At 50.3% G+C, this 14,379-nt stretch overlaps 2 pseudogenes; one reads left to right on the top strand and one right to left on the bottom strand.

Moving 5' to 3' along the window:
• LOC131570213 (uncharacterized) overlaps positions 1–14,379 on the bottom strand; it is a 1,483,036-nt pseudogene that overhangs the window by 1,021,028 nt on the left and 447,629 nt on the right.
• LOC131570235 (zinc finger protein 271-like) overlaps positions 1–14,379 on the top strand; it is a 558,758-nt pseudogene that overhangs the window by 142,722 nt on the left and 401,657 nt on the right.

Raw genomic sequence — 14,379 nt, forward strand, 5'->3', positions numbered from 1 at the left:
CTCTGCCCGAGTCCATCTCTACAAGTCACTGGCCACCTGGGCTCCAGAAAAACCTCCCAAACACCAAGTTTCAGCCCTGAAAAAGCCTCCCAGGAGTTCCCCATCCCTGGTCCCTCTCCTCTGGTGTTCGGGGGTTCCCCCCTGTCCCAGCTGTTGGGGGTCACGCTTGGATTGGGGGTCCCCCTTGTGCCCAGTGCCCGCCCTGCCCAGGCTGCTGGCAGTCCCAACAATCCCAAAGGCTCCCCCCACTTCGCTCTCCCCATTTCGGGATGCCGGGGCTGTTTGGGCTCCCGAGCTCCCTTCTCCCCTCATTCTCTGCTCTGGGCTGTGAATGAGACGAGGGCTGGTTGTCCCAGACCTGCCAAGTGAGTGCTGGAGTCTCCCATGCTGCGTTTCCAACTTTCCTCAAGGGAAGCAGCCAGTAAAGAGACACAGCGAGTGATAAGAGGAGTGAGAGAATCCCCCGGGGTAACTGAGACTGGGTCTCAGAGAGGGGCTGGACCCCTCGGAGGAAGGGAGCAGAGGAGTTTCCAAGCCCAGTCCACTAGGAAATGGGAAAAAAGGGGCTCCTAAAATTTCTGTTGGTTTGAGGGATAAGAGAGCCCAAGAGCATCCAGAATTAAAACCTGCAGGGTTGAGGAATTAACATTCCAAGAGCATCCACGGCTGAGCCAAATTCTGCCGGATTGAGGATATGCTCAAGAACATCTGGGATTGGGCAGCACAGCTGGGTTGAGGGATATCCAAGAGCATCAGGACTGGCCAGAAACACCTAAACTTGTAATAGGTGATGTGAAAGTGTAGTATATGATAGAGATAATTCACGCTATTAATGTATAAAATATTGTAAAATCCACATTATGTCTTTTGACCACCCTGGCAGGGAACAGCATCTTATTCATATACATCTAGTTCCTGGACTTGGTTGAGATAAACATCGGGGTTTTTAATGAAAGAATAGAAGCTTCCAGGGCGATCATCGCTGGCTTCCCCGGGTCACCAGGTCCAGCCAAGAGTGATTAACGCCTCGTCGATTACAGCTACCAAGATGATCTACAGCCCCACCCTGATGCATGTGAATGCTGCCTTCCCCAGAGTCTACTGACAACATCAAACACCTGGATTGAGTCTTTGTCCACCTCTGGGCAGGTAAAGACACGGTTATGCATGGGCAGAGACACAAAGAACATTCGGTCATCTCTGCCTCGAGCAGAATAAACTGTAAAAGAACTCGCTGCGTCAGGCAGCATTTGTGAACAGGGGGAGACTCTGACATTCCGAGCTCAGATCCGTGTTCACCCAGCACCGAACCCGGGCTCGACGCTGACCCTTGGCTGTCCTGGTTTTGACGACCAAACTTCAGTCGACCAGACAAATTAATAAATCTTTGCTAAGTTTTCTTATAAGTTTGGCTCTCAATTTGATCATTTATAACAAAAGGTACCTTATTGTTGTCTTGTTGTGTGTGAGAGTGAGTCACACACAAAATCAGCCTCAGCTTCCCGGGTGGGTGGGAAGGGGGGGCTGTGGAAAGAGGAGTGTGTGACCCACAAATGAGCCATTGTTCTCCTGGGCGTGTGGGGGCTGTGGCATAAGGTACAGGTGACCTGCAAACGGGCCATTGTCCCCAGGGCGTGTGAGGGGCCCGTGGCTAAAGAGTGTGAGTGACACACAAATCAGCCTCACAGGTGAACGGCACCGGAGGCAGCAGAGTCAGGGCCCTCCCAGGAGGCCCGGAGATACTGAGACCCAGAGGCCACCCCAAGGTGAGGGGGGCCACAGGGACCCGCGATTCTCTGTCAACAGGGATCCACTCTGTGTCCTGAGGGTGGGAAAGAATGTGTGGAAGTGAATGGGAAATAAAAGTGAGTGAATGTAGATGAATGAAAGTGAAGGTAATGTGGATTGTGCATTTTAAGCTTCACTATATCTCCTTGGAGGGAGGTGTATTGTACTGAAAGTAGTGTGAGAAAAAAGTTTTTTATTTTTGTGTGTGTAGTTGAAAGAAAAGTGATATTTAGGTTGTTAGTGAATGTGAAAAACAGAGGAAGAAGATGAATAGATAAGATCTTGAAAAATGAGACAGAAAACCAGTAAGTTGGATACAGGAAAAAAAATAGTCCTTTGGGAGTTATGTTAGCTAACAGAGATACAACTCCTTGCAAAAGGAGAAAATACAGGGTATGTAGAAGTTGATGGGGAAAACGTGCAAACTATGGAAAAAGGGAAATTAACCTTAAACTAGTAAGCTCAAACTTGTGAATTATATACTTTAAAAAGAGCACTGTAATATTTAACACAAAATAAAGGAACTATATATACTGATTCAAGGTATGCCTTTAGAGTAGTACATACTTGTAAAAAATTTGGAAAGGAAAAAGATTACTTAATTCAAGAAGAAAAGGATTAGTACATGAGGAACTTATTTTAGAGGTTTTAGAGGCATTACAATTACCTAAAAGAGATAGCTATAGTACAGATTAGGGAACTCCAAAAGGGAAAGACTCCAGAAAGAAGAGGAAATAATTTGGCAGATCACAAATCTAAGGATGCAGCAGAAAATGGAGCTGAGTGAGTTATGTTAATATTAACTCAAAACGAGGAAAACTGGAAATTCCAAAGTTTAGGGAAGCCGAGAAAAAAAAAATTAAACAAGACAGGAAGTGAACAAGATAAATCAGGGAAATGGAAACTTCTTGATGGAAGACAATTACTTAATAAAATGTGCTTATTAGAAAAATATTAGAAGACATGCATCAGAAAACCCACTGGGGTACTCAAGCTTTGTGCGATCATTTTTTATGGAATTATGGGTGCATTGGGATTTTTTGATTTAGGATGTATCCTTAATTTGCCAAAGGATAAATAAAAAGGTGATGAGAAAAACAACATTAGGAGGCTCTGAGTTAGCTCGTTGGCCATTTCAAAGTATCCAAGCAGAACTCTGGATTTGTTGCATTCTGAGTTTATTTGTAAAAAAAAAAACAACATTTAATCTAGAAGAAAGAGAATATGCCATATGTTAGACAGGAGATTTTAGGAGAATAAAAATCTTTAAAGTATCAGAAAGTCCCGAAAAAAAAAAATAAAAAACAAGAAAAGAAAAAGGGGAAATGAAAGGGAAGGGAACAAGAGGAAAAATCAGAAAGAGAGTGGGATCCTCTGCAGGTCTTGCCCCCTCTGTTCGCGGCCCAGGCGCCTGTCCCGGGTCCCGGCTCGCTGCCCGCCTCAGCTCCGCCTGCCCCGGTTTCCATCCCAGGTGCGGCCTCACTGCCCAGGGCAGCTCCACCTGCCCCGGCGCTGTCGCTCAATTTGTGTGCCCTGCTCCCACTGCCTGGCCCGCGGCCGCTCTGCCGGCCAGGCTGGGGAAGATGGGGGTTGCTCTGTCCTGCCGCCTGCTCTGAGGTCACCGCGCCCACCGCACCCGGGGGGGTCCCAGCCATCCCATCCCCGGCTGCCCTGCCCATGCCACCTGCGCTGGGCACCGCCGCTGCTGCCGGGCTCTCCCACCTGCCTTTGCTCTGCCGGCAGCTGCCGGATCAGCCGCCATCAGCCATGTGGGGGCTGCCCACGCTCCGCCTCGGGCTCCACGGGAAGATCCCCCACCGACGATTCCGGCAGCAGATCCTGCCCACACTCCCACCGAGCCTCGGCGGGATATCCTCCCCTGACCCCGTCCTGCTCTGAGTTACGGCCCCTTGGTAACCACAGCTCCGGCTGTTCAGGGAAACTCTCTCTCTCTAGAGGAAGTGCCTTATCGAAACACTAGGAGCACAGTTAAAAGGCAGCGCTCTCCAAATTCTTTGCCAAAACACGGGAGAAAGGCTATAGAAGGGAAAAAAGTGAAAGAGTTAGCTGAAGGGATTGCTCTATTTCCCTTCAGAGAGGTTCCCATGGGAGGGATGCGCTGCCCCGCCCCGCGGGAGCCACCCGCGCCCCTGCCGGCCGTGCCCGGAACTGCACCCAAGGGCAAAGCGCCGCAGCCCAAAGGCCGGGACTGGGTCCGGGCTCTGTTTGCTGTCAGTGCCGCAGCTCTTGGTGGTTGTTTGCTTTATTATACACACTAGTAAACAACTGGTATTCCTATTCCCATATCTTTGCCTGAGAGCCCCTTCATTTCACTACTCTAAAAATTAAGAGGGAGGGGGTTTGCTTTCTCCATTCCAAGAGAGGCTTTTTCTGCTTTCCCGAGCAGACACCTCTCTTGTAAAGCAAGACAAGCACCCACAGGCACTGAGGGGGGCTGCAGGAGGGGCACAAGAAGGCCCTGCAGCACTTGGGCACAAAGGCACAGCAGGTGAGTGCAAGAAGGGAGCAGCAAAAGGCCAAGCTGAAGGCAAAGGCCAGGGCACAGCTCCTACAGCCCCTGAGGGATCAACCCCAGGGCCCAAGGGGGCCCCAGCACCCAGGGCACGGCTCGGCCACAAACACCTGGCAGAGGCATTGCCCTCCTTGGCAGGGGAGAGCCCACCCAAACAGCCCCTGGCAAGGAACCAGGGCTCCAGCTGCAGGGCACAAGGACACTGCAAGCACAGACAGCAGCACCCTCAGAACCAGCAAGTCCACCCCTTGATGGACATGGATTGGCAGGGCTGTCACAGCTCCCATCACACCAGGGACCCTCCACACTGCAGCCCTTGAGAACATTCAGGGTGGGTCTGCATCGAGAGGAGGCATTTCCTGATGGACACAGGAAATCCACTCTGAATCTTAGACCGAAGGGGGAAAAGAGTTAAAGGAATATTTTATTTTTAAGGGAATGAGTGGGAAAGATGAGCAGGTATGACTTGTTCAACTATTATTAGAAGTTGTGGGGCATAGGTTTGAATAAAATTAATTTCTTTTTCTTCCTCCTGTGATTGTAATTACTTAGGAAGGAATTTGAGAGCTGGATTTTACTACTGTAAAAGGGGTTGCAGAGGCCACTTCTGTTCTACCTTTGTGTGACAAGATGGAAAAGGCCCATGCTGAAGTGAACCCAGAAGTGCGGGCAGAGACAGGGAAAGAGGGAAAATTAGATATGGAGCCACTACAAATTACTTTAAAGCAACCAGGACAAGCAATACCTTGTTCCAAGAGAGAGAAGAAAGGGCTCACAGCCTGGTATTGAGTCCCGGTTAAAGGCAGGGCTTTTGGAGCCAAGGATGTCTCCCTACAACACTCCTATCCTGCCAGTCAACAAACGGGATGGATGGACAGCAGGAGGAAACACAGAATTTTCAAGTGTTAAAATGAAGATTAAATGAGGCAGTTTTCCTGGGCCTTCCAAAAAGGAAAAAGTATTTGAATTATAGGAGGATTTTAAACAGGGTCTAGTCAAAGGAATTCTTGTGCTAAAATGTTTAACCCAGTGGCCAGAGAGTGGCCTCCCCTGAAAAGTGATGACAACAGGAGGATCTCCTAGAGTTCAAGTCTGGCATCAAGGTAAAGCTTTGACGACCTAAACAGCCTCTAAATAGATGAGCAGGGCTCGATTATTACAATATGAAACTTGTTCAATGGTGCAGGAGGATTTAGAACTGAGGACAGGGCAAGGGTTTAACCCAGCCTCCTGTCTGAACAGCCTGGAGAGGGGCTGGCAAGGAACCCAGGACTGCACTCAAGGGACAGAGCTCCAGACACAAGCTGGAACAGATTGATGATGGGACATTCCCTGGTCTGAGGGAGAAAATGTGTTTGTGGATGGCTCTGCAAGGGCAGCAGAAGGGAAAAGAGCTACAAGACAGGCTGTTATTAAGGAAGGGCAATCAGACACAGTGCAGGTCACCGCCCCATGCTCAGCTCAACCCACAGAGCTGTGGCTGCTTGTGAGAGCCTGGCACTGAAATGCCCTGAGCAGGAAGGCTTCAATATCTTCTGCTGACACCATGGCACCTAACAGGGGGGCAAAAGCAATTCTCACTGCTTCAGCAACCACTGGAGCAGATATCAAGGCACATTCTCCCACAGGAAGCTGGGCTGGCACACAGCCTGCCCTGGCACTTTGCTGCTGCCAACACCCAGCCAGGACATCGGCTCCTGCCTAAGGAGTGCAAAGCAGCACCACTGGTGGCCAAGGGGCCCATGCCAAGTGTCCCTGAGGCCAGAAACAGCCGCCAGCACAGCTCAACACGGGGGGACCCCTCAGCCTGGCCTCAAGGGCTCTGAAGCCCCGGAGATTTGCACTTCCTGCCCGCAGCAGGAGGATGGGAGGCCGCCCCTGAGCCTGCCCTGAAGGCAACGAAGCAGCAGCCAGGGCTCCACAGCGGGCCAAGCCCCTGCGCCTGCCCACAGATCCTCGCCTGGAATCCTCTGCAATCCTGGCCACCCTCCTCTGCCATCTCCAGCCCCTGGGGCCAAGCCTTGCTGCCACTGCTGCAGCTTCAGCGCTGGCTGGGCCTGCACTGCCACAGCTGCTGGGGAACACCACGGCACAATTCCACTCTGGGGCTCACTGACACCCACACTCTGGGCTGCCTGCCATTGCACTGCTGCAAAATGTACCGAGTGTGGTTCTTTTAAACCTTATTTCTCTGCTCAGAAAGGTTTCTCTACTCAAAGGTTTGCCTTTGGGAAAGGAATTTTAAAGGTTTTATTTAAGGGATGTTACACCACTCAATGGAGATGAGTTTAACATCCCAACAGACTGGGAACAGCCCAAAAGACACCCACAGAGATAGCGACCAGCAACAAAACATCAACATTGCCCAGCAACAAACAGCAACCAACAGCTACCCCAGACACTGCCCAGGCAGAGCTGGAGACACCTGGGCTGGAAAAGGCTGAGAAGGAAATCCAGGAGTGTGGAGACCGAATTCACATCAGAGGGGAAGAAATCCGGATCCAATAGGAAACCAAATACTAAAAGCTTGCACAATTTGGAAGCAATGAACATTAAAGCATTGGATTTAGACTGGTTCCAACTACATAAAGTTTAGGAAAAATCGAGTAAAACTCACATGGCAATGGAATGATTTTCTCTGCACAGCCGGGCTATTTGTGAAAGAAATTATTTCTGTTGCACATCCTGGCCAGAACCAAGGAATGCCTTGACTCTCTAACACTAAAGAGATTCTTGGAGAGTTTTTGTTTTCCCTGCAATTTCAGTGATAAGATAACAACATGATAATAATTTTTTATAATAACTCCCACTTTATATTGTCAGGTGGGTTTGGGACAGAAGTGTGAGAATCAATTTTTGGTCTGGGTTTTTCCAAGTTCTCCTTTATGGGGCATTTGTAGAACTGAAGAGCTTTAACCGTAATACTTTGAACTTGTAAATAGTTAATACTTTTTTTTAAAACACAGCAGATTCTTGGGGGGCCACGTGTGACTCACCAGATGGCTGCCCTGGAAGAGAAGCTTCATTCCAGGCAGCCTCCAGAGGAGCTTTAGAAATGCAAATGAACACTGCTGGGCAAAGTGTGGACAATGCACCTGGGTCTCTTGCCCGGGGCAGGAATTGGGCTGATTCCCTCTGCCCCTCACCCCAAGCTCTGCCTGCTTGCACTGATGGAATTTGCACAGCTCAAGGCAGAGCCCAGGGGGAGGATATCTGACCCTGCAACACAAACGGGTGAAGCTGCAAAGGGAAACAGCAAATGGAGAACGTTGGGAAAACTTCACTATAAATAAGTGGGGGAATCATCCCTCTGCCCACTCCAACATGTGCTGTCACTGTCTGTGTTATATAGGGTGGGTTAGAGCACCGAGAAATTCTTGCTGCCACAAGTTCAGGGAAATCAGTTGGGAATCTAGTATTTTATGATTCAATTAGATAAAAGTGGTAAATTGATGAAGTCTTGGCTGAAGAGAGCACCCAAAATGGGGAAAAGATGAACCACCAGCAGAACAAATCCTACATCATGGATCAGCCCCTGGGAACCCGAACCAATTCATATCAGAAGCCACAGAACCCATTTCTCATTTCAATGGCATCAATAGATTACAAGCTGTCCTCGCAATAATAACCAACCAGACAGCTCCAGCTCCTGACATTACTGCTGACCAATCCACTGAAATGAGGAACACAACACTTAACCATGGGATGGGATCAGATCATCTGTTAGCAGAAAAAAAAAGGAGTTTGTAGAAAATTAAATGACTCAAGCTCCTGTTGGCAAATAGATGACAAAGAAACAGTGGTGAAACAGATAACAAAGGAAGTAAGAAAGCACCTCATGCTCCAGTCCAAACGTGGAAAAGATGGGAATGGGACACGGTTTTGTGGCTCCCTGGCAGACCATGGGTTAAACGAATGCTGTTTCTCCTCTGATGTGCAACAGCAACTCGCATCTTTTTACCATGCTCCACACCTTGAGAGTGCAGCTCATTCAGCAGCGGAGCAAGGGGTCAGGGATTTGTAGATCAGGAAGCGACGGGCGAAACCATCAGCTACAATAAATGTTACTAATTAACACGGATTGCTACTCACAGAAAGTCCCGCTGAATTCCTGAACTTCCAGAAGAACAAATACTTAACAGAGCCGTGAATATCGGCTGTTATACAAAAGTGGGGGTGCACATTAACGAGGACATGCAGTTACCGGATCGGGAGGTCTGAACCTTCCAAGTTCCTCAGCCAGTGGGCAAAGGGAGAGGGAGATGAGCCGGGAAAATGAGGATAAAAAGGAGGCTGCGAACTACAACAATGGCAGAGAGCGCACGGCAAATGCCCTACGGCCTCTCCCTCTGCTCAGCAATAAAGTCACTTTTACAGGACTCCTCTGTCTCCTCTGCGCACAGAAACCTCCGGCCACGGCAATTTCCCCGCACAGCCCCGGGCACGGGGCAGCCCCCTCTGTCCCAGCCACAGCAACCGGGCCGAGCCAGCGCTGCTCCGGCAGCGGCTCCTGCCGAGGCAGCGGCCGCAAGGAGACCGCGGGCAGCCGCTCCCGCAGCGCCCTCACGCCAGCGGCAACACGCGCCGGACACGGCACAACGAACCCGCCCGAGCCCCCTGCCGCCCCCGAGGCCCGCAGCCAGCCCCGAGCCCCCGCACAACCCAGCGCGGCTCCCACCTGCGCTGCGGCCGCCTCCGAGCTCCGCCGCCGCCTCACCGCGCTCCGGCCGCTGCCGCCGCTCACGGCACCGCACACACGCTCCGACAATGCCGCCGCTGCCCAGCCACGGCCGCCCTCAGCCCGCCACCGGGGCCCTGCTCCGACCCGCTCCCACCAATCAGCGCGCCACAACCACGACTGACGGCACCATCGCCCAATCCCAGCCAGGGGCGGGCTCTGCACACGGCACAGCCCCGCCCCGCCCCGTGCTCTCAGGGCCCCCCGGGCTGCGTGAGGGCAGAGCCGGAGCTGAGGAGCAGCCCTGGAACGGGCCCGGGCCCGAGGGGGATTGAGCTGAAAACACAAACAAACTTCTCCGCAGCTCCCGCCACGGCTTTCCCGGCACTGCGGCTCCGGTGGCTCCGGCTCCGAGGAAAGCCCTCAGTTTTCCTAACCCTAATTAGGCGCATTAGTGCACCGCTTTAATTAACCGCAAGAAAAGGAAAACTGCCCAAAGCTCTGTGGATGAGTGGGGGAAGGGAGCGATTTCTGACAAAAAACTCCAAAATCGCAGACCAGAATAATGAGAACTAAGTGAAGACCCTTAAATCCACTTTTCCTCCCATGCCTCCGTTGTGGAAAACACCCATCACTTAAAAAAAAATAAAGTTTAATAGTAATAAAATGGTCATAAAAATAGCAATATAATTAGAGTAATAAAAGTTTGAACAATTGAGATTAAGACAATACGAGACAATAAGAAGAAAGTTACGGAGGACCGGGTTGATTTTCTGGGCAAAATAAGCCCGAAAAAGGACACCCATTAACAGAGGATTAACCCTTAAAAGCAATAGCCTGTTGCATATTCATACTCTTCATACATGATGCATAAATGCCATTCAAACAAAGGATTCTGTCTGGTCAGTGTCAACTTCTTCCTCCTAATCCTCAGCGGAGTCTTCATGGCTGAGCAAGGCGGGAAGAAGTTCGTTTCTTCTGATAAGAGAGCAGTAAATTGTCTTTCTCTGAATGATTTAGGTGTCCTGTGGCTGCTATCTGGTGCAAGTACCTCATTCATTTCTTTAAAAAGTATCCCACATACATAGTTCCTACCTTAACTAGAAAACTGAATTTACCATACTGTTAAAATGTTGATACTGCCCTATTAATCACTACAACAAAATACATATAGTATTTTATATCTGCATAGAGACATATAATATGCACTTTTCACACTGCCAAGGTAAAGGGATTCCTTTAATCTGTCAAATCACAAATAAAATAAATAAAAAGGTTGTCCCTGTTACAGCAAAAATCTGATATGCCCACAAACACCACAAATGGGGGCGGGGGAGGGGATTTCCTGGAATTCTTTTAATTTGCTTTAATGCACATAAATCACCACACTAGTTTTTCCACATAAAATGCTGCACTTGTTGCAAACAAAATCTTAAAATCTCACATGCAGAATTATACAGTCCCAAGAATCAAATTACCACAATGCGGGGAAAAAAACCCACACAACTTCCCTGTACCTCAAGTCTTGGGAATCAATTTATAACAAGCTGTCTCTATTACAGCTCTGACAGCCCACAAACACCGGTTCAAGTTAAAACCCTATAAAAGGGTGGCTTAACCCTTTTGACTCAGGCTCAAGCTTAATACATAGCTTAACCTAGATGACACACAACAAAAATTACCAGCTTGTTACAATTATAACTTTTACACAATAGTCAGCAAAATCTCACACTACACCAGATGAATCCAAAGTTGCATCTTTGCAAACTCCACAAGGACAGGGACCACAAAGGCACCGTGTTACAGCGTTTGATCCTCGCCTCCCAGGTCCCACAGGCAAAGGATTGGTTAACACCTGAACACAAAGCCTTATAAAGACTGGTTATACTCAAACACCAGGTGTCACAGCGAATGCTGCTACCCAAAACTAGAAAGTTCACACACACAAACTCACTGTGAAAGGGGTATTTCTTTCCACACACACAAACTCACTGTGAAAGGGGTATTTCTTTCCACGCACACCAACTCAGTTATAACAACCTTAGACCAGCATTTGCCCTTACGACTGCTAGCCCCAGTTGGTGGCAAACTGAGCTCTCTATGCTGAAACAAATGGCAGCACCAAAAGCCCGAGCTCAGTACAACAGTTCAACAACTCTTTCTGCTGGCAACCAGATTTCAACTGCAACTTCAGCTTGCAAGCACACTACAGAGGCACAAGCTGCACATGGGACATCTCCCACGACTTACCAAAGGGCCTCTCCTGACCACGCCTTACCCGTCACTGTTTAAAACTGTTTCAATTTTCAAACATACCATTTTGTCTGGAGTTTTAGTGCTCAGGGGTCCTTGTCTGCTGCTGGATGAACAGTCTGTGCAGCAGAGCCCACTCTTCCAGGAATATCCTGGGGGTGCACCAAGGGGGTCCATGACCTGAGCTGGTCTCACAGCCCAGCAGAGTCTCCTCCTGGCTGGCTTGCTAACGGAATCATTAAAACTGAAGATTATGGACAAAGACTCTAACTAGTCAAAAGTTAGAAAGTTTTATGTTTATTACACTGGTGGGCAGCACGGGGGAGTCATTCTTGAAATGTGTGCCTGTCGCAGACATCTTTTGTGGAAATTCTTTTCCTTAAGATATTTCCTCCTAAGAAGCTGAGAGGCCTCAGGAACAAAATGTAAACATTGATTATCTGCTGCTGTGGAATGCAACAGGTGCATCTTTGACTGGCCCATGTTGGATGTTTGTAATTAATGGCCAATCACAGTCCAGCTGGCTCAGACACGGAGCCCGAGCCACAAACCTTTGTTACCATTTTTTCCTATTCTATTCTTAGCTGGCCTTCTGATGAAATCCTTTCTTCTATTCTTTAAGTATAGTTTCAACATTATATATTTTATAAAATAATAAATCAAGCCTTCTGAAACATGGAATCAGATCTTCATCTCTTCCCTCATCCAAGAACCCCTGTGAACACAGTCACAGATGGTGACCCTCGACTGAGGAAGAAATCATCATTTGGTGAGACCGAGATGAGCATTGCTACACTGGGTAAACCCCAAGTGTGTGGCATTGATGGTCACCTCACAAGTGACCACAGAAGTGGATTCTAGCCAGGAGCTGAAGAACTGAAGATCCTGAATTTAGATAGAGTTCACAGCCAAGGCTGACCACAAAGAGAACCTTTTGAAAATCCTCCAGAGAAGATGTCCTGAAAGCCTAGCAGCACAGAGCAGCGCCCTGGAGCCTGGAGGACACTGTCACAAGGTACTGTTAACTCTTCCCTTCCTGACGATGCTGCCTTTCACAGAATGTGGCTGCACATGTGGGCAGGGGTGCCCACGGAGGCAGAGGTTCCTTTCTCCCCCTCAGAGGAGAAACTTAATGGCCTCTGGCAAAAATGGGGTCATGAGGACAAAGTTCCTACGGTGAAGAGACATTTCTATGAATTTTTCCGGTGGGTAAAGTTCCACGTACTAATTAGTTCCTTGTACTAATCAAGGGCATAGAGCACATTTTCACGAATGTGCTCTATGCCCTTGATTAGTACATATGGGAATGCATGGAATTCATTAGTATGGCTCAGTGTCAGGATTTTGGATACCCTCGGATCTATCCGTCATTCAAAACGCTCTTCCCAGTTGTGAAACGGAAAGCAGCTTCATTTCAGTGGATTGCCAACTGCATGGAGTAAGCCCCGTTCCCGGATGAGGACCCTCTGCAGGAAGACGACCTGCTGCTTCCCAGTCCCCCTAAATCGCAGCAGGGGGAGGGCGAGATTTTTCCCGCAGCCGAAGAAGTTTTTTTCCTGCATTTTCGGGGCACGGTCAGACGGAGCCGCTTTTTCTCCCCCCTTGTTGCTCTCAGAGGCGGTTTGAGTGGGCTGCGCCGCCCCTGGCAGCCCCGCCCGCAACTCCGCCGGCTCCTGCGCCTGCGGGGCCGACCTCCGACACACCGCTTCCCGCGGCCGTGCCGGAGTTGCTGGGCAACGCACTCGGCGACAACAGCGACCCGGCGCCGCCCCCGCCGCCTCCCGTGCGGACTCCGCCGCCTTCTCTGACTGCGCTTCCGTGGCCGACCCCAGAGCCAGGGGCAGGAGATGCTGCCGACCCCGTGCCGCCCCCGCCGGCCCTTCCCGCAGGGGCAGAGCGCGCGCCTGCGCTGCCGCTCCTGGAGCCGAGCCACACAACGGCGGCGTTTTCCCGCGCACCCCTGCTGCCCCCGCCGCCCGCCCCGCCAGTTCTGCCGCCTTCGGGGACTCCGTCCTCCGTGTCTGCGTCAGAGGCTGCCCTGGAACCGGCGGCATGTCCGAGCTCGGACCGTCCCGGGCCGTTTGCCCTTGCGGCAGCGGCTCCAGCAGCCGGCCTCTCATTCCGTGGAGGAGGCGCGGCTCGGCAGCTGAGTGCGGGCGCGGCCCGGCTGCCGGCTTTCAAGCTCAGCGTTCTTGGCGGGTTGGGGGTGTTTGATCGGTGGTTTCCCTTTCAGGGTGCAAATCTCTCTGCCGCCCCTCGCGTGCCCCAGCGGCGAGGGGGAGGGGGCTCCCGAAAGTTCTGCCTTTGGTCCCCAGCCCAGAGGGGGTGGGGGTGGTACCGGGAGGCAGATGGGAGGAACACATTTTGCATTTCATTGCAGAGGAAGAGGGAACGGCAGAAACCCATCATTGCTTGCTTGCTGTGGGGAAAAAACATTCCCAGACCCGAGATGAAGATTCTCGGGGCAGCTTCAATTCCCCACTGCTGGCATGCCTCGGTGGGTTTGGGGGCAGGAAGCGTTTGGTCACTCATGCTGCGATTGCACTGGCGGCAGGGTGCTGGTCTGTGACAAGGCAGAGCCCGCCTGGCGGGCTGGGCCTGGGCTGTTTGGCTCGGTTCCCTGGGCCAGGGCCACCGCCCGGCCTCCTGTTGGGTTTGGGGGCTTCGCTTCCCCCGTCAGAACCGGGGCCGCTATTTTGTGGGCCAGGTCTGAGGTTCCTGATCCATCCAAGAGGGCCAGGGTCCCCCAGGGCCTCTCAGGCTGTCTGCTGCTGCTGCTCTTTCAGAAAAAAAAAAAAAAAAAAAAAGGATTGAAATAGCTCAAAAGCATTGAAGAGCCAAAATTTAGCGTCAGCCCAAGATGTTCAATAAAGGGCCGTGGCCAAGACATTCCAGAAATTCTCAAAAAAATTGCTTGAAATTGTTTGATGACTGTCAGTGGATTTTTGATAACTATTGATGGATTTTTCTGTAGCGCTTGGATTTTCTTTGCATTGCTTTTGTATTTTCTTATTTTGTAAGATTGTTTTAGTGATATGATAGAATTTTATGTTCTACATTCCACACCAGCACTTGACTGAGGCTTTGATTGGCAACAGATAACCTGTCAAGTGGTTCTTTCCTCTGC

The sequence above is a fragment of the Ammospiza caudacuta genome, chromosome 33 (genome assembly GCF_027887145.1).
Source record: "Ammospiza caudacuta isolate bAmmCau1 chromosome 33, bAmmCau1.pri, whole genome shotgun sequence".
Lineage (NCBI taxonomy): Eukaryota > Metazoa > Chordata > Aves > Passeriformes > Passerellidae > Ammospiza > Ammospiza caudacuta.